Raw genomic sequence first — 26,772 nt, forward strand, 5'->3', positions numbered from 1 at the left:
AGGGCGCACAGCACTGCAGGGCTCTCCCAGAGTCTTCGTCATGATTCCAGTGCCAAGTCTTCTTTATATTCCAGTGCCAAGTCTTCTTTAATTCGACCTGTTCATTGTAAGACATTTACTTGTCATTGTTGTTATTGTTTAAAATGTAAACCGAATTGATCAGTAATTCTGTTATTGGAAAGTCGGTATAGAAAAATGCTAAATAAAATAAATAAATATTCCATGCCCAGAGTCTGCTCTGCATTTGACGTGGTCCGTGATCAGCTTACGGGCTCTGTAGGGCGCGCTGCAGCATAGGGCTCAATCTGCATCTGAACCTGTACCTGAACCTGAAAATGAAACCTGAACCTGGGTCTGAATCTGAAACCTGAACCTGAGTCTTTCTCTAGTTCCAAGTCTTCCTTGCCTTCATCTAAGTTCCAGGTCTTCAGTGCCTACATCTAAATCCTTGTTATCCATAGTTATCTTCTATTTTCGACCTCCGTCTGTCCTGATGCACAAGCGGTTCCCAAGCAGCATACAAAAGGGCTTTTGAGTGGCCGGAGGGCTACCCCAAAGACCAGCATTGTGTTCTTGAGTCTCATTGCTGTTCATTCAGGTTCAGCAGAGTCTCTGAGCATTCCAAGTTTCCGAGTATTTCCAGCCTAGCCCATACCCAGATACACTTACGTCCCGGGGCACATATTTGGAGACTTGTCCTGGGGTTGTGCCAAGATCCAAGGGCTCATGCTCTCCTGACAATCAGGCCTCGAGCCCGCTCACAACACATATCCTTCCTCAGCCGTCTCTTCTACAAGTTGAACAGCCCTAATCTCTTTCGCCTTTCCTCATAGGGGAGCTGTTCCATCCCCTTTATCATGTTGTTCACCCTTCTCTGTACCTTCTCCACTCCAACTATAGTTTTTTTGAGATGCGGTTACCGGAATTGTACATAGTACTCAAGGTGTGATCTCACCATAGAGTGATACTCTGATTTACTCTGTATTACTCTGTCTCCAGCAGATGGTTCAGGTGCAAAACCTGCACCTGGGCCATCTGCTGAAGACCATCTAGAGGATGTGAAGGAAGAGAGGGAGGCTTGCAGGAAAGACTGCTACTACCTGGAGATAATACCCTTATTCAATAGACATACACACGGTAAATCACCTGGACCGAATGGTATACACCCCAGAGTTCTGAAGGAACTAAAAAATGAAATTTCAGACCTATTAGTAAAAATTTGTAACCTATCATTAAAATCATCCATTGTACCTTAAGACTGGAGGATAGCAAATGTAACCCCAATATTTAAAAAGGGCTCCAGGGGCGATCCGGGAAACTACAGACCGGTTAGCCTGACTTCAGTGCCAGGAAAAATAGTGGAAAGTGTTCTAAACATCAAAATCACAGAACATATAGAAAGACATGGTTTAATGGAACAAAGTCAGCATGGCTTTACCCAAGGCAAGTCTTGCCCACAAATCTGCTTCACTTTTTTAAAGGAGTTAATAAACATGTGGATAAAGGTGAACCGGTACATATAGTATACTTGGATTTTCAGAAGGCGTTTGACAAACTTCCTCATGAGAGGCTTCTAGGAAAAATAGAAAGTCATGGGATAGGTGGCGATGTCCTTTCGTGGATTGCAAACTGGCTAAAAGACAGGAAACAGAGAGTAGGATTAAATGGGCAATTTTCTCAGTGGAAGGGAGTGGACAGTGGAGTGCCTCAGGGATCTGTATTGGGACCCTTACTGTTCAATATATTTATAAATGATCTGGAAAGAAATACGAGTGAGATAATCAAATTTGCAGATGATACAAAATTGTTCAGAGTAGTTAAATCACAAGCAGATTGTGATAAATTGCAGGAAGACCTTGTGAGACTGGAAAATTGGGCATCCAAATGGCAGATGAAATTTAATGTGGATAAGTGCAAGGTGATGCATATAGGGAAAAATAACCCATGCTATAGTTACACAATGTTGGGTTCCATATTAGGTGCTACAACCCAAGAAAGAGATCTAGGTGTCATAGTGGATAACACATTGAAATTGTTGGTACAGTGTGCTGCGGCAGTCAAAAAAGCAAACAGAATGTTGGGAATTATTAGGAAGGGAATGGTGAATAAAACAGAAAATGTCATAATGCCTTCATGGTGAGACCACACCTTGAATACTGTGTACAATTCTGGTTGCTGCATCTCAAAAAAGATATAATTGCGATGGAGAAGGTACAGAGAAGGGCTACCAAAATGATAAAAGGAATGGAACAGCTCCCCTATGAGGAAAGACTAAAGAGGTTAGAACTTTTCAGCTTGGAGAAGACACGGCTGAGGGGGGATATGATAGAGATGTTTAAAATCATGAGAGGTCTAGAACGGGTAGATGTGAATCGGTTATTTACTCTTTCAGATAATAGAAAGACTAGGGGGCACTCCATGAAGTTAGCATTTGGCACATTTAAAACTAATCAGAGAAAGTTCTTTTTTACTCAACGCACAATTGAACTCTGGAATTTGTTGCCAGAGGATGTGGTTAGTGCAGTTAGTATAGCTGTGTTTAAAAAAGGATTGGATAAGTTCTTGGAGAAGTCCATTACCTGCTATTAATTAAGTTGACTTAGAAAATAGCCACTGCTATTACTAGCAATGGTAACATGGAATAGACTTAGTTTTTGGGTACTTGCCAGGTTCTTATTTATTTATTTTATTTATTTATTTAACAGCTTTTAATATACCGGTGTTCGTGCGGGCACATCACGCCGGTTTACAATAAACTTGCAAAAGGAGGAAATTACAATAAACAGGGAGAGGGGGATGGAGCAGGTTCGAGAAAAAAAGGGGGGGGGGGGGAGGGGGCCACTGTTGGAAACAGGATGCTGGGCTTGATGGACCCTTGGTCTGACCCAGTATGGCATGTTCTTATGTTCTTAAATGCGACTCCGACAGTGCTCTATGCTTCAACGGCAAGAGGAAATGTGAAAAATAAAGGATTTGCATTCACAAAAAATGCGGGGAGTAGCTTGCTTGCTACGGCGGTTACTACCCCAAACCAAACAAGCTTGATGCTTCACTTTCAATGCATATCCAAGGTTGCTCTCTGCTTCAATGGCAGGGGGAAATGAAGAAAAGTGGAGTTATATTCATATAACAACCAACAAGGTCTGAATTGCACAGGCTGGGTAAACAAATAAGCGTGGGAGTACCTTGCTTACTGCGGCAGTTACTACCCACTAACCAATTAAGCTAGATACTTCACTTAGAAGCAGTTCCAGCACTGCTCTCTACATTAAGGGGCGGATTTTCAGAGCCCTGCTCGCGTAAATCTGCCCAAAACCGGGCGGATTTAGGCGAGCAGGGCCCTGCGCGCCGGGAAGCCTATTTTACATAGGCCTACCGGCGCGCACAGAGCCCCGGGACTCGCGTAAGTCCCGGGGTTCTCCAAGGGGGGCGTGTCAGGGGCGTGTCGGGGGGCGGGCCCGGTCGTCGCGGCGTTTCGGGGGCGTGTAGGCAGCGTTTTGGGGGCAGGTACGGGGGCGTGGCTGCGGCCCGGGGCGGTCCGGGGGCGTGGCCGCGCCCCACGTACCCGCCCCCAGGTTGCGGCCCGGCGCGCAAGAGGCCCGCTGGTGCGCGGGGATTTACGCCTCGCTCCGGGAGGCGTAAATCCCCCGACAAAGGTAAGGGAGGGGTTTAGACAGGGCCGGGCGGGTGGGTTAGGTAGGGGAAGGGAGGGGAAGGTGAGGGGAGGGCAAAAGGAAAGTTCCCTCCGAGGCCGCTCCGATTTCGGAGCGGCCTTGGAGGGAACGGGGGTAGGCTGCGCGGCTTGGCGCGCGCCGGCTATACAAAATCCATAGCCTTGCGCGCGCCGATCCAGGATTTTAGCAGATACGCGCGGCTCCGCGCGTATCTACTAAAATCCAGCGTACTTTTGTTTGCGCCTGGAGCGCAAACAAAAGTACGCTGGATTTTAGTAGATACGCGCGGCTCCGCGCGTATCTACTAAAATCCAGCGTACTTTTGTTTGCGCCTGGAGCGCAAACAAAAGTAGGCTATTCGCGCTCCTTTTAAAATCCGCCCCTAATGGCGGAGGTGGAAGGGAAATAGAACCAAAAGGTTACTAAAGACCAAGAGTAACAGATAAGTATGAGAGAGAAAAAAAAAAGTGTGGAAGCTTGCTGGGCAGACTGGATGGGCCATTTAGTCTTCTTCTGCCGTCATTTCTATGTTTCTATACAGAGGCATTATGACATTTTCCGCTTTATTCACCATTCCCTTCCTAATAATTCCTAACATCCTGTTTGCTATTTTGACTGCCGCAGCACACTGAGCCGACGATTTCAATGTGTTATCCACTATGATGCCTAGATCTCTTTCCTGGGTGGTAGCTCCTAATATGGAACCTAAAATCGTGTAACTACAGCATAGTTTATTTTTCCCTATATGTAACACCTTGCACTTGTCCACATTAAATTTCATCTGCCATTTGGATGCCCAATCTTCCAGTCTCACAAGATCCTCCTGTAATGTATCACAATCCGCTTGTGATTTAACTACTCTGAATAATTTTATATCATCTGCAAATTTGATAACCTCACTCGTCGTATTCCTTTCCAGATCATTTATAAATATATTGCAACCACCGGTCCAAGTACAGATCCCTGAGGCACTCCACTGTTTACCCTTTTCCACTGAGAAAATTGTCCATTTACTCCTACTCTGTTTCCTGTCTTTTAACCAGTTTGTAATCCACGAAAGGACATCGCCTCCTATCCTATTACTTTTTAGTTTTCTTTGAAACCTCTCATGAGGGACTTTGTCAAACACCTTCTGAAAATCCAAATACACCACATCTACCGGTTCACCTTTATCCACATGTTTATTAACCCCTTCAAAAAAATGAAGCAGATTTGTGTTTGTAGGCAAGCTGGAGCCTGTTCCATTCCAGCGGTTCCCCGGTATGGCAGTGGCCGCCATTGGCGGCATTGCCCGATGGCAGCACGGTGAGATGTGCGCTCCATTATGGCTCCTCCCCCTCAATGTGCAGAGTGTCGTTACTGGAAGTTCCCACGCTAGAGAGGGAACTTGAAGGATTTAAGCACAGTGTTACTGCACTCACCTGCCTTGCCTACAGGCTTGCTTGTGCTGGTGCCACTTCGCTGTGTGTTCTTTTCCGTCTGCCTCAACCCATGTTTGGATTGGATTTTGGACTGTCTGCTGCCTGTCTCAACTCCTGCTTGGACTTGCATTCTGGTTTGTCTGCTGCCTGTTTCGACCCCTGCTGGGACTTTGATTCTGGGTTGTCTGCTGCCTGTTTCGACCCCTGCTGGGACTTTGATTCTGGGTTGTCTGCTGCCTGTTTCGACCCCTGCTGGGACTTGGATTCTGGGTTGTCTGCCACCTGCCTCGACCCCTGCCTAGACGTGAATTCTGGTTAGCCTGCTGCCAGCTTTGATCCCTGCCTGGACTAGGATTGGTTGGTTTCGTCTTCCTCTATCCTTGCGGGATCTTCGTGACCTGGGTGTCACTCTTCAGTATCCGTTCTGTCTCCAGCCTAAAGTAAGACTTTTACTCTATCTCTTGGATCCACTAACTGTAACAATTTGTGAGGCAAGACTTCTCTTGTGTAAATCCATGCTGGCTGCATTCCAAGTCTTTCTATATACTCCGTGATTTTGATCTTTAGAATAGTTTCCACTATTTTTCTCGGCAATGAAGTCAGGCTCACCGGTTTATAGTTTTCCAGATCACCACTGGAGCCCTTTTTAAATATTGTGGTTACATTGGTCACCCTTAAGTCTTCAGGTACAATGGATGATTTTAATGATAGATTACAAATATTAACTAATGGATCTGAAATTTCATTTTTTAGTTCCTTCAGAACCCTGGGGTGCATACCATCTGGTCCAGGTGATTTGCTACTCTTTGGTTGTCAGTGTGGCCTACTACATCTTCCAAGTTCACTGTGATTTGGTTCAGTTTAACTGGCTCATCACACTTGAAAACCATCTCCAGAATCGGAATCTCCCCAACATCCTTATTAGTAAATGCAGAAGCAAAGAATTAATTTAGTCTTTCTGTAATTATCTTAGCTTTCCTAAAGAGCCCCTTTAAGCCCTTGGTCATCCAATGGTCCAACCAACTCCCTGACAGGTTTCCTACTTCGGATATATTTAAAAAGTTTTTATTATGAGTTTTTGTCTCTTCATTTTAAATTCTCTCTTAGCCTGTCTTATCAATGTTTGACATTTATGGAGACAAGGAAGTAAAAAAAGTTATCAGGAGCAACTAGAAAATTGATGAGAAGACCCCCTGATGCAGAATACGCTCGAAACATGGCCATGTCGGAGTGATGTACAGATTGTGACATAAAGCTAAGTACTGTGTATTGTTCAACTCCTGTATCGGGATAAAGAATTGTTTATGAGAATCTCCCTACCCCATTGGACCTATATGACTTTTTAAAGAAAGGTTTTTTGAAAATTAAAAAAAATATTTGACTCTGAATGAGTATTTTATTTATTTTTATTTATTTCAAAATTCTTCTATACCATCGTTAAGTTAGGTAACCATCACAACGGTTTACATGGAGGCACGATAAAGTAAAATATGATTGGTATAGATTTACAAGTTAACCATGTGCCATCAAAGTACGGTAACATTTTCGTAATAATAAACTATGTGTATAAATTAAACCTATATGTATTTTAAGAAATATTGATTTGAATTTTAATGTAATGATATATTTTAAGGTTAAAAACAACTTATTTGCTTGGTGCGACCTTTTCACTCAGCTGTATTTCTCCTTCTCTTTGTCTATACAAAAAGCTTGTTTATAAAACCATGTTTTCAAGTTGGTTCTGAATAATTTAAAATCTCTCTGTCGTCTCAACTCGAGTGGCATGGTGTTCCATAGCACAGGACCAGCCAGTGACAGTGCTCTTTCTCTCACCTGAGTAAGGCGTGCTGATTTAACAGACGGTATGGTTAGTAGAGCTTTATTGGCGGATCTCAGGTTTCTGTTTGGGACGTGTACACGTAATGCTGTATTGAGCCAGTCAGCTTTCTCATCGTGAATTAGTTTGTGGATTATACATAATGCTTTGTATTGAATTCTTTGTTCAATTGGAAGCCAGTGTAGTTCGGCCAGTGTTCCTGTAATGTGGTCACTTCTTTTTTTGCCAGTCAAAATTCTAGCAGCGGAATTTTGCAATATTTGCAGTGGTCTAATTGTTGATTGTGGTAGCCCTAGTAGCAAAGAATTGCAATAGTCTGTACTTGCAAATATCATTGCTTGTAGAATTGTGCGAAAATTGTTTATCGTTAGCAGGGGTTTTAGTCTTCTCAGTGTCATCAGTTTACCGTATCCTTCTTTTAATTTCTGAGAGATGTGCTGTTTCATGTTTAATTCAGGGTCAATTATTACTCCCAGATTCCGTACTTTTATTGCTAATTCCACAGCTTGATTATTTTTGGTTATGATTGTGGGTTGTATAGGATGTATCTTTTTGCGTTCAAGGTGTAGGAATTCAGTTTGGTCAATGTTTATGACCAGTTCCATTTGATTTAGTAGCTGTTTGATTATTTCCAGGTACATATTGGCTAATTTCATTGTTTCCTCAATAGTGTTTACAATGAGTAACAGTAGTTGTATATCATCTGCATATATGTAATGTATGATTCCAAGTCCTGCTAGTAGTTGACATATTGGTAGTAAGTAAATATTAAAGAGTGTTGCGGACAAGGCTGATCCCTGTGGGACACCTGTTAGCAGTGAGACTTTGTCTGAAAGTGTGTTATTGATTTGGACTTGAAAATATCTGTTGTTTAAGTAAGATTCAAACCAGTTTATTGTTTTGTTAGTGAGTCCTATTTCTTTCAGTCTATTGATTAGTATTTTGTGATTTACTGTGTCGAATGCTGCGGAGAGATCTAGTAGAACCAGGATGTAGTGTGATCCTGTGTCAAAGCCTCTTAATATAGTATCTGATAGAGCTAATAATAAAGTCTCTGTACTGTAGTGTTTGCGGAATCCGTGTTGTGCTGGGTATAATATGTTATTATCTTCAAGGTGGTTTGACAGTTGTTTTTGTACTGTTTTTTCAATTAATTTTGCTATTAGGGGTAGGTTGGATACTGGTCTATAGTTGTTGAGATTTAGTGGGTCGCTGTTCTTTTTCTTAATGATTGGTTTGATTATGGCACCCTTCAAGTTATCAGGCATTATTCCTTCATCAAGTGAGAGGTTGATGATTTTGGTTAGGGTTGGGGCTACCGTGGTGGCTAGTTTTTTTAGTTCTATGATGGGTATGGTGTCTATTACATGTGTAGCAGGGTTCATTTGACTTATTGAAATTAAAATAAAGTTGGACCAAAGGAATATAATAACTTTGCCGGTAATAGGATACAAGGGTGGGCCAGAGGGATGTGCTACCGCTCTGATAGTCTTGGAGACAGGGAGGGCTTATAAATTAATTATACGCCCTATAAGACGACACTCGGCATATAAGACGACCCCCCGACTTTTGAGAAGATTTTCAGGGGGTTAAAAACTCATCTTATATGCCGGAAAATACAGTAATCAATTAGGATCCATGTTATAAAAGCCTAGAAAAATTGCCTTCCCAGAAATAGGAAAGGAGCTACGATTGCCATATGGCATTTACAACTAGTCTTGCGGATGGATGCATGATAGGACCTACAATACTGATTTCAATGAGTAGTTTCTGTTGTGCTTACCGGCCGCGGGAGACCGCGACCGGCAGCCCTACCTCCGGCCCGGGGAACCCGGCCTCCCATGTCGTCCGCCACGTGGCCTCTCGGCCCGGGCAGGCCGGCGTGTCTGCCCTGACGCCAGCATTCCTCTGGCCCTCCCAGGCGTGCGTGCGCGAGCGTGATCAGCCCCACCTCTTAAAGAGCCAGAGGCAGGAAAAGCACCAGCGGGCCCGCTGATGACATCAGGGCTTAGGGCCTATTTAACCCTGGCCCAGCCCATGGGACCTCACCTCGGCAACACGTCCTACTCTCCGGAGAGTGCATTGTTTGCTTCCGGTTCCTGCGTTCCTGATTCCTGTTCCTGCGTTCCTGATTCCTGTCCTGTGTTCCTGATTCCTTCTCCTGGTTCCTGCGTTCCTGTTCTCCGCTCCTGGCTTCCGTCCTCTCCTTGCCCTCTCAGACTGATCTCCTGGCTCTGACCCCTGCTTCACTCTTGGACTCCACTTGCCTGCCGCCTGCCCCGACCATCTGCCTGCCCCCGATGCTTTCTGATTGCCTACTGCCTTGACTATCTGCCTGTTTCCGACGCTCCTTGACTGCTGCCTGCCTTGACCTCTCGTACATCTGGCCTCAACCATCACCTCTCTCCTGGGAGTGACCCGCGCCTAAGTCCTGCCGGCCCCGGTACCCGAGGGCTCAACCTGCGGGGAACGAGGGCTGGTAAAGGTGAAGCTCCTGTTGGGTCTGCTCTCCACAGCCGCCTTCTGATGACGAGGACCTGCAGGGGCCTTCCCCTGAGGGTAGCGTCAACCTCGTCTCGGCCACAGAACAACTGTTTCAGGGACTACAGTTTTCACCATGGATTGCCATTTAAAAGCTAAACCTGTAGTGTGCCTAAAATCTGGGTTCCCTAGCTGCCTATCTTCATATACCTCACTTTCTTCTAAATTTCAGATACTAGTAACTTGTAAGAGTACAATCAGTTTTTGGACTGTGATACCTCCTAGTGTCCTGGGGTTTTACCCAAAAATACATTTTGGGAAAGGGAGGGGGAGTGTAGATGGTTGTAGCATACTCCCAGTGGAGATGTAGACTGTGAGACGTGAGATCAATAAACAAGAAGGGAGGAGGGGATAAGAATGAACACAGATTCTTCATATAAGGAGAAAAGAAGGCAGATATTAGCTGCTTCACTTTGACATACTAAGTACATGCACCTATTGCCCCTTATGTGAGCTGCCTGGCTAACTGTATGTAAGCTATAATTCTATGGTTCTTTTATTTATATGCCGCCAGTGAGGTGTTTATCCTGCTGAATAACTGGGACAAGTTATCTGGTTAACTTTTGCCAGATATCTTTTTCACTCACTGGCCTACTGAATATCGGCCTTTTATTTCTTTCTTTATTTATTTCTTTAGAAGATTTATATTCCACCCAGTGCAACACTGTTGTTTGTACAGGAGTACAATAAAATACATGGACATTTAAAAGCACTCAATAATGTTAATAAGAGACAAACACAATATCACTCACTAAATAAACACTGCTTTGCAAAATCAATTGCAATACAAGTTAAGTTGCTTTGTATAGTGCTTACATTTAGCTGAGTAAACTAGTAAGCCAGCCAAATTATTCTGCAGTGTGTCAATGTCTTTAGGACTTATCAAACTCTTTCAGGTATGGGTGCTTACAGACTGAAGGCAATATTTATATTCTAGTTTTCAGTACTTCTAAGCAGATTACATTCAGGTACTGTAGGTATTTCTCTGTTACCAGAGGGCTCACAATCTCAGTTTATACCTGAGACAATGGAGGATAAAGTGTCTTGCCCCAGGTCACAAGTTGCAGCTGTAGGATTCAAACCCTGGTTTGAATCCCAGTGCTCTAAACACTAGGCTACTTTTCCATTTGTATATGCTTCTTAAAGGCTCTATTTTGAAGAGCATCAGGCAAGTTCAGAGACAAGGTATAATGAATGGTCATACCTGATTATTCTCAATAAGTGAGCCAGAGAAACTATAAAGAGGATAGCAGTACAAGAATCTCAAAGGTGGTGTTATAAAGACCCTAATGCAAGCTTCTTGCCTTATTTTATGTATAAACTCAACTTATATACCACAATTCTCAAATTACGTTCAATGTGGGTTTACAATTAAAACAATCATAATCATAAATATACAGGCATATAACAAACAATACAAAACATTAAAAATATGCGGCATTAAAGTTTCATATATCAGCTGAATTTACCATGCTACCCATAAAATGCTTATCTGAATAAATGGGTTTTAACCTTTTATCGAAATACTACATAGTCTTTCTCATTGTAAATCTCCAGCGGCTGTGTGTTATAAAAACTGGGGCTGCTAAAGAAAAGGCTTTGGATCTTGTACTTCACAGCCAGAACTACTCAAAGGAGGAGCACTGAGCAAAATGAGACCCTGATTGAAGAGAAAGTGATGGTGTCAGCCCGGATAAAGCACTTTATATATGATTGACTTTAGTTTAAACTGTGACCTCTGGATAATTGGCAATCAGTATAATTTCTCAAATGTGCTAATTGTAAAACTTTAAACAGACATTTTGGTGACCTCATATACACAGAGCTGTAATAGTCCAAATCACTTAAAACAAAAGTCTAAAATCTATGGCTGACAATATTGCCTTGTGTGGCCAAATCTGATGAAATTTATAAAACGCCATCTGTGCAACTTTCTTTACCTGGGATTTTATAAAAGCTTAAAGGTGTGCGTAAAATTAGCACATAAGCATATAAAATAGCATATACTTGTTAAAAACCCAAATAACAACGCATATTTGTGTGAGCAAAAATCTATCTGTATAAAAGGGGTGGTCCAGGGGCGTTCGCGGACGGAACTAACATTTACGCCTATAAGTTGCTATTTTTTAACCTGCCAAAGCGATAGGTGGAAGGCTCTTACACCTAAGCCTTATCTGGCACGATAATGAAATTCTTTATTATCTGGGTGAGGGATGCGGGTAAACTGTGCTGAAGAACCAGGAGAATCTTGATGATCTAGGGATGGAGTGGACAAAATGGTGGAGTAATTGATAAAACGTAATTTTTTTCATGCATGCATGTTACAAAATGTAAGGACTTACATGTGTAAAAGCCATGTCCTAAGTAAACTATGTGTGAGAATTCTCCATGCAAAAATGTTTAAAATTAGATGTACGAATACACGTGGATAGCAAATGTATCATGGAGTATGAGCCCTTTGGCTGTGGCGTGGTTGATTCAGCCACCGGCCCATGATGACAGCAGGTGTCTTGGTATGTGGACCCCTGAGCCCAGACCAGGTTGGCGCTACCTTCAGGGGGAGATCCTCCTGCAGGTCCTTATCATCGGGAGGTGGGTACGGACGGTGCAGAGACCCAACAGGGCCTTCACCAATACCAGCCCTCGTTCCCCGCAGGTTGAGTTATTGGGTGCCTGGGCCAGCTGGACTTTGGCGCAGTCGATGAAGAATCCCACAGAGACAGAAGAAGAGACATAGTCAGACATACCAGAGGTCAGGGCCGGCGGAAGGAAGTGGAATCCAGTTGGAGGCCAGAGATCAGGGCAGGCAGCAAGAAGGCGAGATCCAAAGAACAGGCTGAGGGTCGAGGCGGGCAGCAGACAAGACGAAGTCCAAGAAACATACAGAAGTCAGAACCAGGGGATCAGTCCATGGAATCTGGAGTACAGGAACACAGAGCCAAGAGCAGGAACGCAGGGTCAGGAGCCAAGCACCAGGAGCACGGAGTCAGGAACCCGGAATCAGGAATATGGAGCCAGGAAGCAGGAATCAGGAGCACAGAAACAGGAATCAGGAATGTGAAGACAGGAAGCAACCAGCTACTCTTCACAGAGTGGGACCTGTTGCTGAGGCGAGGAAGGAGTGGCAAGGCTGGGTATAAATAGCCCCCCAGCTTGACGTCATCAGCCGGGGCCGCGGGGAACTTTCCCGCCGCTGGCCCTTTAAATCAGGGAGAGAGGTGCGAGCGCGCACATAAGAAGGCCAACAGGAGAGATGGTGGCGCCTGAGGAAGCAGCGGCTCTCTGCTGTGCGACCTGCACGCGGAGTTGGAAGCATGCTGGGCCGAGCCTGGATGGAGCAGGAGGGGGCCTCCTGCCACAGAAGGTGAGGGAAGTCAGCCGCAGAGGTTTGCGGCCGGTGACCTCAACAAAAACTCTCTCCAGCTTGTAAACTGTTATAATCTCTCTGTTTTGGGGTTAGCTGGCAGAAATAATCTATTCAAACTAAAATATTGGGGCATAAAGACTGTTTTTTAAAACAATTGACCAAAAAGCAAAGATAACCGTCCAGAAGTGACGTAATCTAAGTGAATTGGGTGTGTCTCAGGCCTTGAGGAAGGTAATCAGAGTAGGAGTAGCCATTGTCCTGTGCACACGCTGGAGTGATTTCCCTTGGAGGACGTGTATATTCATTGTGCAACCTGCATTGTGGCTTAAGTAATTCTGCTTATTGCTTTGAACCTGCATCGTGGCTAAGTATTCTGATTATTCTTGAAGTTGTGTAGAAAGCTTCTGTGCCTATTTATAGTGTGTTTCATTTCTTTATAGTAAGAAATTATTCCAGTAAGTTCATTTGCTGTTTGCTTGCACAGGGCTTACTGCTTTGTATTTGTGCAGAAAGCCTCTGTGCCTAATTCCTGCCTGTTTTAATTTTCTTTATAGTAAGATAATAATTTTCTAGTAAGTTAAATTGCTGTTTGTTGCACAAAGTTAGAACCCCCCCCCCCCCCAACAAAAACTCTCTCCAGCTTGTAAACTGTTATAATCTCTCTGTTTTGGGGTTAGCTGGCAGAAATAATCTATTCAAACTAAAATATTGGGGCATAAAGACTGTTTTTTAAAACAATTGACCAAAAAGCAAAGATAACCGTCCAGAAGTGCCCTGCTTTACCCAGCTTGTCCCAGGCTTAACTGTTTAACTCCCACCCACCCTACCCCTCTACCCACCCACCCCTGGGGCTTGTTTTCTAATAGAGACTGCCTAACTTGCCATTGGCAGCGACATAAATTAGTACATTGGTAACAGTCAAGGACATACAAATCATAAATTACCAGGATGAGGACTATCCAATGTAACTGCTGTGGAGCCTTTATTTTGAGGGAAAGCATCTGGAAACTTAGAGCTTGCCCAATTTGTGCACAACTCTCTTCCCTGAAAAAGGAGTTGACTGATATTAAAAATCAATTAGCTTCAATTAAAAATAATACACCCACATTGCATTACTCAGAATATAATTCCCCAATATCACAGAAAAACCAGGAGTCAAGAAAAGGAAATTCATTAGGCTCAGGAAGGACCCACAGTCACCCATTCTTGACAGAAGAGCAGTCAACAGGTATACCCCCCCACTCAAACAGGTCATTAAGAAACTCTTTAAAATCCAGGAATACAGTGGGCTCTGGTAGAATTAGACCTGTGATGAGGAGACACACCATGTACCAAATGCAAAAAGAACAAGCCTTCTCTATATTAAAAACTGAAGAAGTTCATGAGAAAAACATTGAAGTGTTACCAGAAAAGAGGGAAAAAACACAATGCATGCAGTATTTCAGGATCCATAACCAAAAGAAAAATCTAATTGAGAGGAATAACTCTGTCAACAGTGGCACAACTACAAAAAGAAAGAGTGAAGTGAATAACAAATCTCAACTAATATCTTATAAGGAGTCCAGGAAATGCAATAACCTTAAAGAGAGTACCTGGAAGGTAATGACCACAAATGCTCATAGTTTGGGAAATAAAATCCCAGATCTGCAGGCCCTAATGGCTGAGGCAGAATTAGACATTGTTGCTATAACAGAAACATGGTTCACAGAATCTCATGAATGGGATACAACAATACCAGGCTACAACTTGTTAAGGAAGGACAGAGAGGATAGAAAAGGGGGAGGTGTGGCTCTTTATGTCAGACAAAACATCCAAGCAACTGAGCTACAAGGAAGTTGGGGTAAGGAAGAAGCTCTATGGCTCAACCTAAAAAAAGATGACGGAGCATCCATTTATATTGGAGTGGTTTACAGGCCTCCAAACCAAAAGGAAGAGGTGGACAGAGAGCTGGTTGAAGACATCCATAAGATAGGTAAGAAGGGAGAAGTGGTGATCGTAGGTGACTTTAATATGCCAGATGTAGACTGGAAAATCCCATCTGCAGAAACTAAAAATAGTAGAGCGATAGTGGATGCCATGCAAGTATCTTTGTTCAAACAAATGGTGTTGGAACCCACGAGAGAAGGAGCTATACTCGACTTAGTGCTCACTAATGCAGATAATGTCTCAGATGTCCAGGTGGGAGCCCACCTCAGCAGCAGTGACCATCAAACGGTATGGTTTAATATCAATAAAAGAATAGGGAAAAGAACCACAAAGACCCGAGTTTTACAGTTCAAAAACACAGACTTTGAGGAAATGGGGAAGTACCTGGAGGAAGAACTTAAAGGATGGGAGAACGAGAGAGATGTGGATCAACAGTGGACCAATCTAAAAGGAACAATCACCAAGGCAACTGCTCTATATGTTAGAAATGTAAAGAAAAGCAAAAGGAAACTGAAACCTATCTGGTTCTCAAAGGAGGTGGCTGACAAAATTAAAGCTAAAAGAACAGCATTCAAGATATATAAAAGATCCCAAAGGGAGGAGCACAAAGAAGCATATTTGAATCAACTGAGGGAGACAAAGAAATTAATCAAGTTGGCAAAAAGTCAAGCGGAAGAGAGGATTGCCAAGGAGATAAAAAATGGTGACAAAACATTTTTCAGATACATCAGCGAAAAGAGAAAGGTCCAAAGTGGTATAGCAAAATTGAAAGGTGGTAATGATCAATGTGTGGAGAGTGACGAAGAAATGGCAGAAATATTAAACGAATACTTCAGCTCTGTGTTCACTAAAGAAGACCCTGGAGAAGGACCATCTCTACACAACAAGAAACTGGAGGGAAGTGGAATAGATGAAAATCCTTTCACAGTAGAAAATGTGTGGGAAGAGCTAAAGAACCTGAAAGTGGACAAAGCCATGGGGCCTGATGGTATTCATCCAAGGATATTGAGGGAGCTCAGAGATGTTCTGGCGGCTCCACTGTGTGACCTGTTCAATAGATCCCTAGAAACGGGAGTGGTGCCGAGTGATTGGAGAAGAGCGGTGGTGGTCCCGCTTCACAAGAGTGGCAACAGGGAGGAGGCTGGAAACTACAGACCAGTTAGCCTCACTTCGGTGGTGGGAAAAGTAATGGAGTCACTGCTGAAAGAGAGAATAGTGAACAATCTACAGTCCGGAGAATCGATGGACCAGAGGCAACATGGATTCACCAGGGGAAGATCCTGTCAGACAAATCTGATTGACTTTTTTGACTGGGTAACCAAGGAATTGGATCAAGGAAGAGCACTCGATATCATATACTTGGATTTCAGCAAAGCTTTTGATACGGTTCCGCACAGGAGACTGGTGAATAAAACGAGAAGCTTGGGAGTGAGTGCCGATGTGGTGACCTGGATTGCAAATTGGTTGACGGACAGAAGACAATGTGTGATGGTAAATGGAACCTTCTCTGAGGAGAGAGCGGTTATAAGTGGTGTACCGCAAGGATCGGTGTTGGGACCGGTCCTGTTCAATATCTTTGTGAGCGACATTGCGGACGGGATTGAAGGTAAGGTTTGTCTTTTTGCGGATGACACTAAGATCTGCAACAGAGTGGACACGCCGGAAGGAGTGGAGAGAATGAGACGGGATCTAAGGAAACTGGAAGAGTGGTCGAAGACATGGCAGCTGAGATTCAATGCAAAGAAATGCAAAGTCATGCATATGGGGAGTGGAAATCCGAATGAAATGTATTCAATGGGGGGGGAAGGCTGATGTGCACGGAGCAGGAGAGGGACCTTGGGGTGATAGTATCTAATGATATGAAGTCTGCGAAACAATGCGACAAGGCGATAGCAAAAGCCAGAAGAATGCTGGGCTGCATAGAGAGAGGAATATCGAGTAAGAAAAGGGAAGTGATTATTCCCCTGTACAGGTCCTTGGTGAGGCCTCACCTGGAGTACTGTGTTCAGTTCTGGAGACCGTATCTTCAAAAAGACAAAGACAAGATGGAAGCGGTACAGAGAAGGGCGACCAGGAAGGTGGAGGATCTTCATCGGATGACGTACGAGGAGAGATTGAAGAATCTAAATATGTACACCCTGGAGGAGAGGAGGAGCAGAGGTGATATGATACAGACTTTCAGATACTTGAAAGGTTTTAATGATCCAAAGACAACGACAAACCTTTTCCGTAGGAAGAAAATCAGCAGAACCAGGGGTCACGATTTGAAGCTCCAGGGAGGAAGATTCAGAACCAATGTCAGGAAGTATTTCTTCACGGAGAGGGTGGTGGATGCCTGGAATGCCCTTCCGGAGGAAGTGGTGAAGACCAGAACTGTGAGGGACTTCAAAGGGGCGTGGGATAAACACTGTGGATCCATAAAGTCAAGAGACCGCCAATGTAGAGTGGGTGGCTCACCAGAAAGATGGCTACTGCCCGGAGACAATACCCTTATTAAATAAACATACAGATGCTTACTGTGACTCCAACATCGCTCTAAGCTTCAACAGCAAGAGGAAATGTGGAAAAAGGATTTGCTATCACAAAGAGGGGAGTAGCTGGCTTGTTACGGCGGTTACTACCCCAAACCAAATAAGCCTAATACTTCACTTTCCAAGCATATACAGCATAGTTCTCTGCTTCAACGGCAGGGGAGAAGAAAAGAGGGTTCGCACTCACAAAGCGGGGAGTAGCTGGCTTATTACGGCGGTTACTACCCCAAACCAAATGTGCCTGATACTTCGCTTTCGATGCATATCCAGCATGGCTCTCTGCTTCATGGCATGGGAGAGGCTGATACATCAAGCATTTCCAGCATAGCTCTCTGCTTCAACAGCAGGGGAATAAGAAAAGCTGAGGCTTCACGCATATCCAGAATAGCTTCAACTGCAGGGGAGAAGAAAAAAAAAAAAAAAAAGGATTCGCACTCACAAAGCAGGGAGTAGCTGGCTTGTTACGGCGGTTACTACCCTAAACCAAAAGGGCCTGATACTTCACTTTCAATGCATAACCAGCATGGCTCTCCGCTTCAACGGCAGGAGAGAAGAAAAACAACCAATAGGGGCTGTATGACATAGTCTGGGTAAAGGGAATAAACATGGGTGTAGCTTGCTTATTGCAGCAGTTACTACCCCTAACTAATCAAGCTAGGTATTTCACTTGGATGCAGATCCATCACTGCTCTCTACATTAATGGTGGGGGTGGAAGGGAAATAGAACCAAGAGTTAAGAGAAAATGATAAGTATGAGAGAAAAAAATGTGTGAAGCTTGCTGGGCAGACTGGATGGGCCGTTTGGTCTTCTTCTGCCGTCATTTCTATGTTTCTATGTTTCTATGTTACTGGGACTAGGTCTAGGGCTTCATCTATACCAGCCCCATTCCCCAAAGGTTGAGCCCTTGGGTTCCAGGGGCAGCAGGGCTTAGGCAAGGACCCAGCAAGGAGCAGTCAGATGAAGTCAGGTAACAGGCCAAGGTCAGGGAGGGCAGCAATCAAGCAGCGTCAAGGTCCAGGCCAAGGTTGAGGCAGGAAGTGTCAAGGTCCAAGCAGAGGTCAGGGCAGGCGGCGATCCAGAAGAATAGTCGAGATCCAAGCCAAGGTCAAACCAGGAGTCAGGCAGAGACAGACAAGACCAGGACAAGATACAAGGGGACCAAGACAAAGTAGGAGGAGGCAATGCAAGGCAACAGTAAGGCAACAAAGAGACAAGGCAAAGCACGGAGACACCAAGGAAAGCACCACTCCCTGCAAGACTGCAGGAGGACCTGTTGCTGAGACAATTGCTTGTAGCATGTTTGGGGTTTGAATATCATGATATCGTCACTGGGTTCTGGCAGTAGTATTTCCCATACAGACCTTTAAGTGACAGCGTGCTGTGCATGCGCATCTAGGGAGGCCCAGGGAAAGAGCAGCATGGTGGCATCTAAGCCACATCTGCGGCACTGGAGGTGTTTGGAGGTAAGTGAGTCTGGTCACAGGGTCCTCCTGCGGCTGGCCAAACATCACAAGATGTGCGCCATTTATCTGGATAAGTTTTGACTTTTCTAACACTTATCCGGATAAGTCTCAAAAGGTTCTACTTAGCCAGCTAAGCAAGTTAGCCAGATAAGTCTCAAAATGTTACTTATTCGGCTATCTTAGGGGGTCATTCATCAAATCGTTGTTAGGGCCTTATCGCAGGCATTAGGGCCCTAATACCCACAATAACACCATAACACATGCGATAAATAACGCATGCGAAATGCCTATGCAAATTTAAAAAATGTAGTCAATTGGGAGGAGTTTATGAAAATGAGGGATGCTTAATATTGCCTGCAACAGCATATCACACACTATCACTGAATTTAACATCGGTCAGAGGGAGAGAGAGAGAGATTAGTCAACATTTTATACCATTCTGAACTAGGGGTGAGGTTTTCGTGGTGGACTAGGTTTTAGAGGGCACAGTCAGAGGTACGGACAGCACAGTAGACATCAGTGAAGATTTTATGTTATTTGGAGTGATGAAAGGTATAAAAAGATGAGATTTCTACAATGTACTCTCAATCTAGCATGATGCACTGCACTCTCTACCTAGCTGCTATCAAGTTAGGGTGAGAGAACATTGTAGAAATCTCATCTTTGTGTAACTTTCCTCATTCCAAATCACATCACATCTTCACTGATGTGTATTGTGCTGTTCATACATCTGCCTGTGCATATAAAACTGGCCCCAAAACCCTAAACCACTACCAAAACCTTACCTCGAGTTACTAGATGACCCTCCTATAGTGGTATAAATGACAAATATGGGTGCCACTCTAGATGCTCTCTCTCTCTCTCTCTCTCTTTCTCTCTCCCTCCCTCCCTCCCTCCAGTAAAGCAAAATTTGCAAAAAATCCCAGGATGTATGCAGTGTTACCATATCTCATTTTCATTTACTCCTCCCAAAATCTGTCCACCTGAATAAATTTTGCAAATTTGCATATGCAGTGCACTCTGTGACAAATAATGCATGCATTATTGTGGGTGTTAGGGCCCTAATGCAATTTGATGAATGACCCTGTTAATTAGTTAGCCAGCTAACTATAGCCAGCTAACTTTAAGACAGCTCTTTGACTCAACCAGACTTAGCTGGCTAAGTCATCTGGCTAACTCTGAATATTGGAGAGCAGTTAACTTAGCTGGCTAACTCAATTCCTCCCAGTTACACCTCTGGACTGCTCTAACTTATAGCCAGCTAGGATTTAGATAGAAAAAGGCCGAATATAGCCGGGTATGCCATTTAGATGGATAAGTGTTACATTGTCCAACTAAATGACTTTTGAATATGGACCTCCTAGTTTCTCCTCAAAATGCTTCCCTATTTCAACAAAATTTTTGTTTTTGAAATCTAGGAATTTGATCTTTGTGTAACTTTTCTCCATCTTAGCTGCGTCTAATGGTCACTGGTGGGCACCTACCTGCACATTAGAGATTCTCTCTTCATTTGTGAGCACCAGGTCTAATATTGCTTCTCCCATAGTGGGTTCCATCACCATTTGTTTAAGCAGAACACTTTGAAGGGAATCCACAATCTCTCTACTTCTTATAGATGCTGCAGCAGGGGTTCTCCAGTCCACATTCAATAGATTATAATCTCCAACAAGCAACATTTCACCCTTCCTTCCCACCTTTTGGATGACTTCAGCCAGGTTTCTGTCCAGTTCTTCTGAATGTTTGGAGGCCTGTAGACCACACCAGCGTAAATGGAATTGCCATCATCTTTCACCAAGACAACCCTCAGGGCTTCTTCCTTTCCCCACACTCCCTGCATTTCTGTAACCAGGATATCATTTTGACATAAAGAGCTATTCCTCGCCCTATTCTTTTTTCTCTATCCTTCCTCAACAGCTTGTAGCCTGAGATGGCTGTATCCCATTCATGAGGCTTGCTGGAGCACATCTCTGTAATAACAACAATATCCAAGTCTGCCTCCACCATTAAGGCCTGCAAATCTGGAATTTTGTTGCACATAACCTTCCAGCTTTTCTGCCTCGGTTTGCTGATCTTCTTGGATAGTGTTTCGTTCTTTCTGCTTGAGCTTAGACTAATTTTGTTCTTATCTCCACCTACGTCCTGCATGTGTTGGATGTGGTGGGGGTGACATTCTCATTTCATTGACTTCCTTCTGCCACCCCCCTCCTCTGCTTTAAAAGCCTGATGACATATGCTCTGAGTTTCTCACTTAGTATCCTTTTCCCTACCAAAGACAGATGTAGGCCATCTTTACTGTATAGTCGTTTATTATTCTATATATGGCCCCAGCCCCTAATATATCTAAATCCTTCTTCTTTACACCAGTTTTTCAGCCAGTTTTTGTGAGCTGGTAACCCGTCTGAAAAGTCAATGATCCTTGCTGTGTGCACAGGCTGCTTCCCCAGAGTCTGGAAGTCTCTCTGTACTGCTTAGATGCTGTTTGTAGCGATATTGTTGGTCCCCAGATGGATAATAACATCACTGTTATAGTCCTAGCTTTCTTCTTTAATGAAATTGACTATCTGATTTGCATTTCTGCCAGCTGAGAATCCTGGCAGGCATTTAACTATTGTTTTCCCCCCCTCAAAATGAGGAGTTTTCTGGTAGCATTTTGAGGTTTCTGTGGCACGCTGTTTACATTGCCACTCAGTTGAAGGGGTATCTTGTTTTGTTTGAAAGTATTTAGGGTTTCTGTGAGCATTGGGTGTCTTTCCTTTCAGATGCCAGTTCAGTTTCCATTTCCAGAGCAGGTATCTCTATCACTGGTTTCACCCTTCCAGAGTGCGCTGTAGTCCATTTTTCCATGGGTTTCTGAATCCTCTGTGGGAGTGGAGGCTGAGATTTTAAATGCTGCACAGCTGAGCAGAGTAAGTGCCTCTGATCCGCTGATCTAATCCTTCCAGTTCTCATTGTAATCCATTTGTTTCTGGGTTTATGATCCTTCTGTGGGAGTTTGGGCAGATAATCTGAATGCTGCATTATTGAGGAAGATTTTTCAATCCTAGCCATGTTCTCTTTCAGATGAGTCAGCTCTTTTTTCATTGCAGACAGCTGAATACAAATTGCACAAGACTTTTAACACCCAGACAGTGTTCCTTAGGACTAACGAACAACAGTTGTTGCACTGAATAAAAATAATTATGCTAATGAATTATTATGACTAATCTACAAATTGTTGAATTAGTTTTTAAATTAAATAAACCAAATAAAAGAAGTAAAAGAATTAACACAAGTCAGTAAAGATTAATAGGCAGAAACTGAAAGCAAAACTTCACACGTCCTACTCCCCCCACCTTCCAAGAGCCCGAATATTAACATAATTAGTACATCTACTTGCAAACTACTTCATACTGAGGCCAAAGATTTAGACATATCTTTGCTACTATCCTTGAGAGGGGTGGTTTGATCTCCAACCTTGTAATGGCTTTGCATTGCAACAGGAAGTTGTTTGATAAAAGGGTCCCAAATCTTGAAAAAAACAGCATATCTGCTCTTCCTCAATAGAGTCCATGTTCGATAGTCTAAATTCAAAAAAACTGGCATTTCTGCAAACCAGAAATCAAATGTTGGAGGATCCCTTTCAGTCCATTTTAGCAAGATACATTTTCTGGCGATGCTAATACCTTTGAGCAGAAGATAATAATTCAGATTCTTACAACTCACATCTTCCGCAAAAATGCCAAACAGGGCTACAGAGGCCTTCTTCGGAATTGGTCAGAACCAACATCGTCACCAAGTAGTTCAAAACCAAGTCCCAACAAGCCTGCATGGGAGGGCACTGCCAGCGCCCATAACTCAGAGGAGCATGAGTCTGTGGGCATTTAGGGCACTGGGGAGGAGATATGCGTTTCATTTGGAAAGGAATTGGGGTACAGAGCTGGCCTTGTCACATTAAGGATGTTTATTGTTAATAAAGACATTTAAAAAAAAAGAATTCGCAAGCAATCTGACAGTTGAATCTTCTACAGTTATAATTTTATCACTATGTAACTGGAGATTATGTAATTGGAGATAAGTAATTAGGAGTCCAGGAAGAAAATACATGAAAAGTAGTCTCAGGGATGGGTGGATAGACGGGTAGGGAGGAAGGGTGGGAAGTAAAAGTTGATATTAGTAGCAGAAACATTTAAGGGCAAGAATTCAATGTAGATGACCCTGTCTACGAGACAACGACTCAGGAAGTTTCACTTAAGAGGCAAGGAAGATCATTTCTACCCCTTCTCTGTTCATTTATTTTAAACCAACCCCCACAAAAGCAAACAAGTACAAAAATACAAACTGCATACTTCCCCCCCAGAAATTAAGAAAAACTGCAGACTAATCCACTGGTCAGTCAGATGTGCTCAGAGGTCTGAAAACAAAAGAAAACTCTGTTCAGCCACCTTTCAGCTGGGCTACTGAGCACTTTTCTACGTCTGCTTATGTTCAAATCTGCAATGCCTGTTGGAGAAGTGCACCCCTAGTACCAAGGGGTGGTTGACACTGCCTAGTGAGGACGCGCACTAGGCCCACCTCATTGGCTGCAGAGAAACCCTGTCGCAGGACTGACCGAAGCTTTGCCTATGCCAGCTCTGTCCCCTGCAGGTTGAGCCCTTGGGTTCCAGGGGCCGGCAGGACAGATGGCTCCCATGGGCCATCCAAGACAAACGTCCAGGTAAGCATGGGTCAAGGCAGAAGGTACACAGCAGAACGGGTAACAAGCTAGAGGTCAGGGGACGGAGGCCAGGCCAGGGTCGTCTGAGACAAACAGGACAGACAAGATGAACTGGACAAGCAAGGAAGGGGACAAGCAGGAACTGGGGCATGGAACTGGACAAAAACACAGCACAGAAGAGCTAACATAAGAACATAAGAACGTGCCATGCTGGGTCAGACCAAGGGTCCATCAAGCCCAGCATCCTGTTTCCAACAGTGGCCAATCCAGGCCATAAGAACCTGGCAATTACCCAAAAACTAAGTCTATTCCATGTTACCATTGCTAATGGCAGTGGCTATTCTCTAAGTGAACTTAATAGCAGGTAATGGACTTCTCCTCCAAGAACTTATCCAATCCTTTTTTAAACACAGCTATACTAACTGCACCAACCACATCCTCTGGCAACAAATTCCAGAGTTTTATTTATTTATTTATTTATTTATTTATTTATTTATTTAAAGACTTTTCTATACCGAAGATCATGTACTAGTACATATCGCTTCGGTTTACAGATAACCAGCATTCGAATTACCATATACATGGTGTACATAGAACAGTAAACAATCAACAGTGCACAGTTAATAAAAATGGTATACATTAAACACGGAAATATTATGAATTAGGCATTGGAATTTTTACAGAGAACAATTAATGAATGGGTATACATTGAACATGACGTAATATACAAGTGAAACATTAATGTGTATGGTGCATTATAGGTAGTCTGGTACTTTATAGTTAGCATGGGAATTTAAGTGAAGGCTTTGGTGAAGAGCCAGGTTTTCAGATTCTTCTTGAATGTCCGCAGGCATGGTTCTAGGCGCAGGTCCGAAGGCAGATTGCTGGTCCCAATCACTGGAACAATCGAGAAGGCACGTTTCTTCATTGAGGACTTAGCAGGGGGTATATAAAGGGTGCCTAAATACATTGTTCTAATGGGTGTGGAGGCAGACTGAGATCGGAGAGGGCAGGTTAATTCGAGTGTGATTTGTGAGTGGATGGTTTTGTGTATTATAGATGAACTTTGTATATAATTCTGAACTTAATGGGGAGCCAGTGAAGACTCTTAAGTATAGGAGTGATGTGTTCACCTCTGCCGGTATTGGTAAGGATCCTGGCTGCAGAGTTCTGTAGCATTTGTAATGGCTTTGTCGTGATTGCTGGAAGGCCGATTAGAATGGAGTTGCAGTAGTCAATTTTTGCAAATAGGATAGCTTGGAGGACTGTACGGAAGTCCTCGAAGTGGAGAAGAGGTTTCACATTTTTTAATATATGTAATTTGTAAAAACATTCCTTTGTAGTATTATTGACGAACTTTTTTAAATTCAGCCGATTGTCTAAGGTTACTCCTAGGTCTCTTACATGTGGGGTCGAGTTCAGTTGAGTTGAAAGTGGGTTTTCATCCTGGGTGATGAGCAGTAGTTCAGTTTTTGCAGTGTTAAGTACTAAATTAAGGCTGGTGAGGAGTGTGTTAATGGATTGTAGGCAGTTGTTCCAAAAATTGAATGTTTTTTCTATTGATTCTGAGATTGGTATCAATATTTGTACATCGTCAGCGTAAATGTAATACGTAACCTTTAAGTTAGTAAGTAGTTGGCAGAGGGGTAGAAGATAGATGTTAAATAAAGTTGGAGATAACGAGGATCCTTGAGGGACTCCAAGAATGGCTTTGACAGGGTGAGAATCTATATTATTTACTCTAACCTTGAATATTCTATTATCGAGAAAAGACTTGAACCAATCTAAGTTTGTTCCTGATAAACCAATGTCTGATAGACGTTTGATGAGGATGGAGTGCTTCACCATGTCAAAGGCCGCGGATATGTCGAGTAGAGCCAGCAAAAAAGGGGTCTTTTTTTCAAGGCCTGTGTAGATTCTATCCGTCAGCGAAATAAGAAGGGATTCCGTGTTAAGGGATTTACGGAAACCATATTGTGCTGGAGCAAGAATCTTATTTTCCTCAAGGAATTCTGATAATTGTCTGTTCACTATTTTCTCCATAATTTTGGCTACAAATGGCAAGTTGGCAATGGGGCGAAAATTAGCTGGGTCTATTGGGTTCAAGTTGGGTTTCTTGAGAAGAGGCTTGAGGGTGAATAGTTTCAGTGTGTCCGGTACAGATCCTTGAGTTAGAGAACAGTTGATAATCCCTGCTAGAGGCTTGGACATAATTTCGGGAATGTGAGCAATAATTTAGAGGGAATAGAGTCAATAGGGTGGGTAGATGGTTTCATCTTTTTGAGCATGGATTCGATTTCGAGTGAGGTAGTGGGTTTGAAAGAATTTAATTGTGGATTCTGGTCTAGGCTAGGAAGAGTGAAGGTGTTCCTGTGTTCGAAGATGATAGTGGAGCTATTAGTGAAGGATTTTATTTTCAAAGAATTGTGCAAGTTCTGTGCACCTCGAGAGCGCCTGGTCATCAGGGATGATTGGGGAGTTGGGTTTTGTGAGCTCGGTGACGTAGGAGAACAGTGCTTTGGCATCATAGAGGAAATTGTGGATTTTGTTGGCATAATAGTCTCTTTTTGTATGGATGATATTATTTCTGTAGTTGTGCATGAGGGTTTTATACTCAGTTAGGTTCTCCGTGGATGGTATCTTTCGCCATAAGTGTTCTTTACGTCTTAGTTCTAGTTTGATTTTTCTCAATTCCTGTGTGAACCAAGGTTTTTTTTTCAAGGTGTGAGGGTCTAGCTCTTTTGTTTTTAAAGGGCAAATTTTTTCTGCTACCTTATTTGTGATATTGTGCCAGAAGGTAATAGCTTTGTCTATGTCTGTGAAATCCAGGTTGGCAAGTTCTGTCGAGAGAAGGTGCAGGATTTTCTGTATTGAATCTTGGTTTTGGAGAAGGTAGGAGCTGGGTTTTCCTTGATAACAAGCTCAGTAGTGATCATCCGGTGGTCTGACCATGGAATATGGTTTTATTGTGCATTGAGTGAAAAATAACTTTCTCTGAATAGTTTTAATTGTGCCACATGCTAACTTCATGGAGTGCCCCCTAGTATTTCTATTATCCGAAAGAGTAAATAACCGATTCACATCTACCCATTCTAGACTTCTCATGATTTTAAACACCTCTATCATATCCCCGCTCAGCCGTCTCTTCTCCAAGCTGAAAAGTTCTAACCTCTTTAGTCTTTCCTCATAGGGGAGCTGTTCCATTCCCCTTATCATTTTGGTCGCCCTTCTCTGTACCTTCTCCATCGCAATTATATCTTTTTTGAGATGCGGTGACCAGAATTGTACACAGTATTCAAGGTGCAGTCTTACCATGGA

At 43.3% G+C, this 26,772-nt stretch overlaps 1 protein-coding gene across 2 annotated transcripts in view; it reads right to left on the reverse strand.

The window, feature by feature from the left end:
• The window catches only part of SYNPO2 (synaptopodin 2), a 456,083-nt gene that overhangs the window by 378,854 nt on the left and 50,457 nt on the right, over window positions 1–26,772 (reverse strand). The window lies entirely within an intron of this gene.

Source organism: Rhinatrema bivittatum, chromosome 1, assembly GCF_901001135.1.
Source record: "Rhinatrema bivittatum chromosome 1, aRhiBiv1.1, whole genome shotgun sequence".
In the NCBI taxonomy this organism is placed as follows: Eukaryota; Metazoa; Chordata; class Amphibia; order Gymnophiona; family Rhinatrematidae; genus Rhinatrema; species Rhinatrema bivittatum.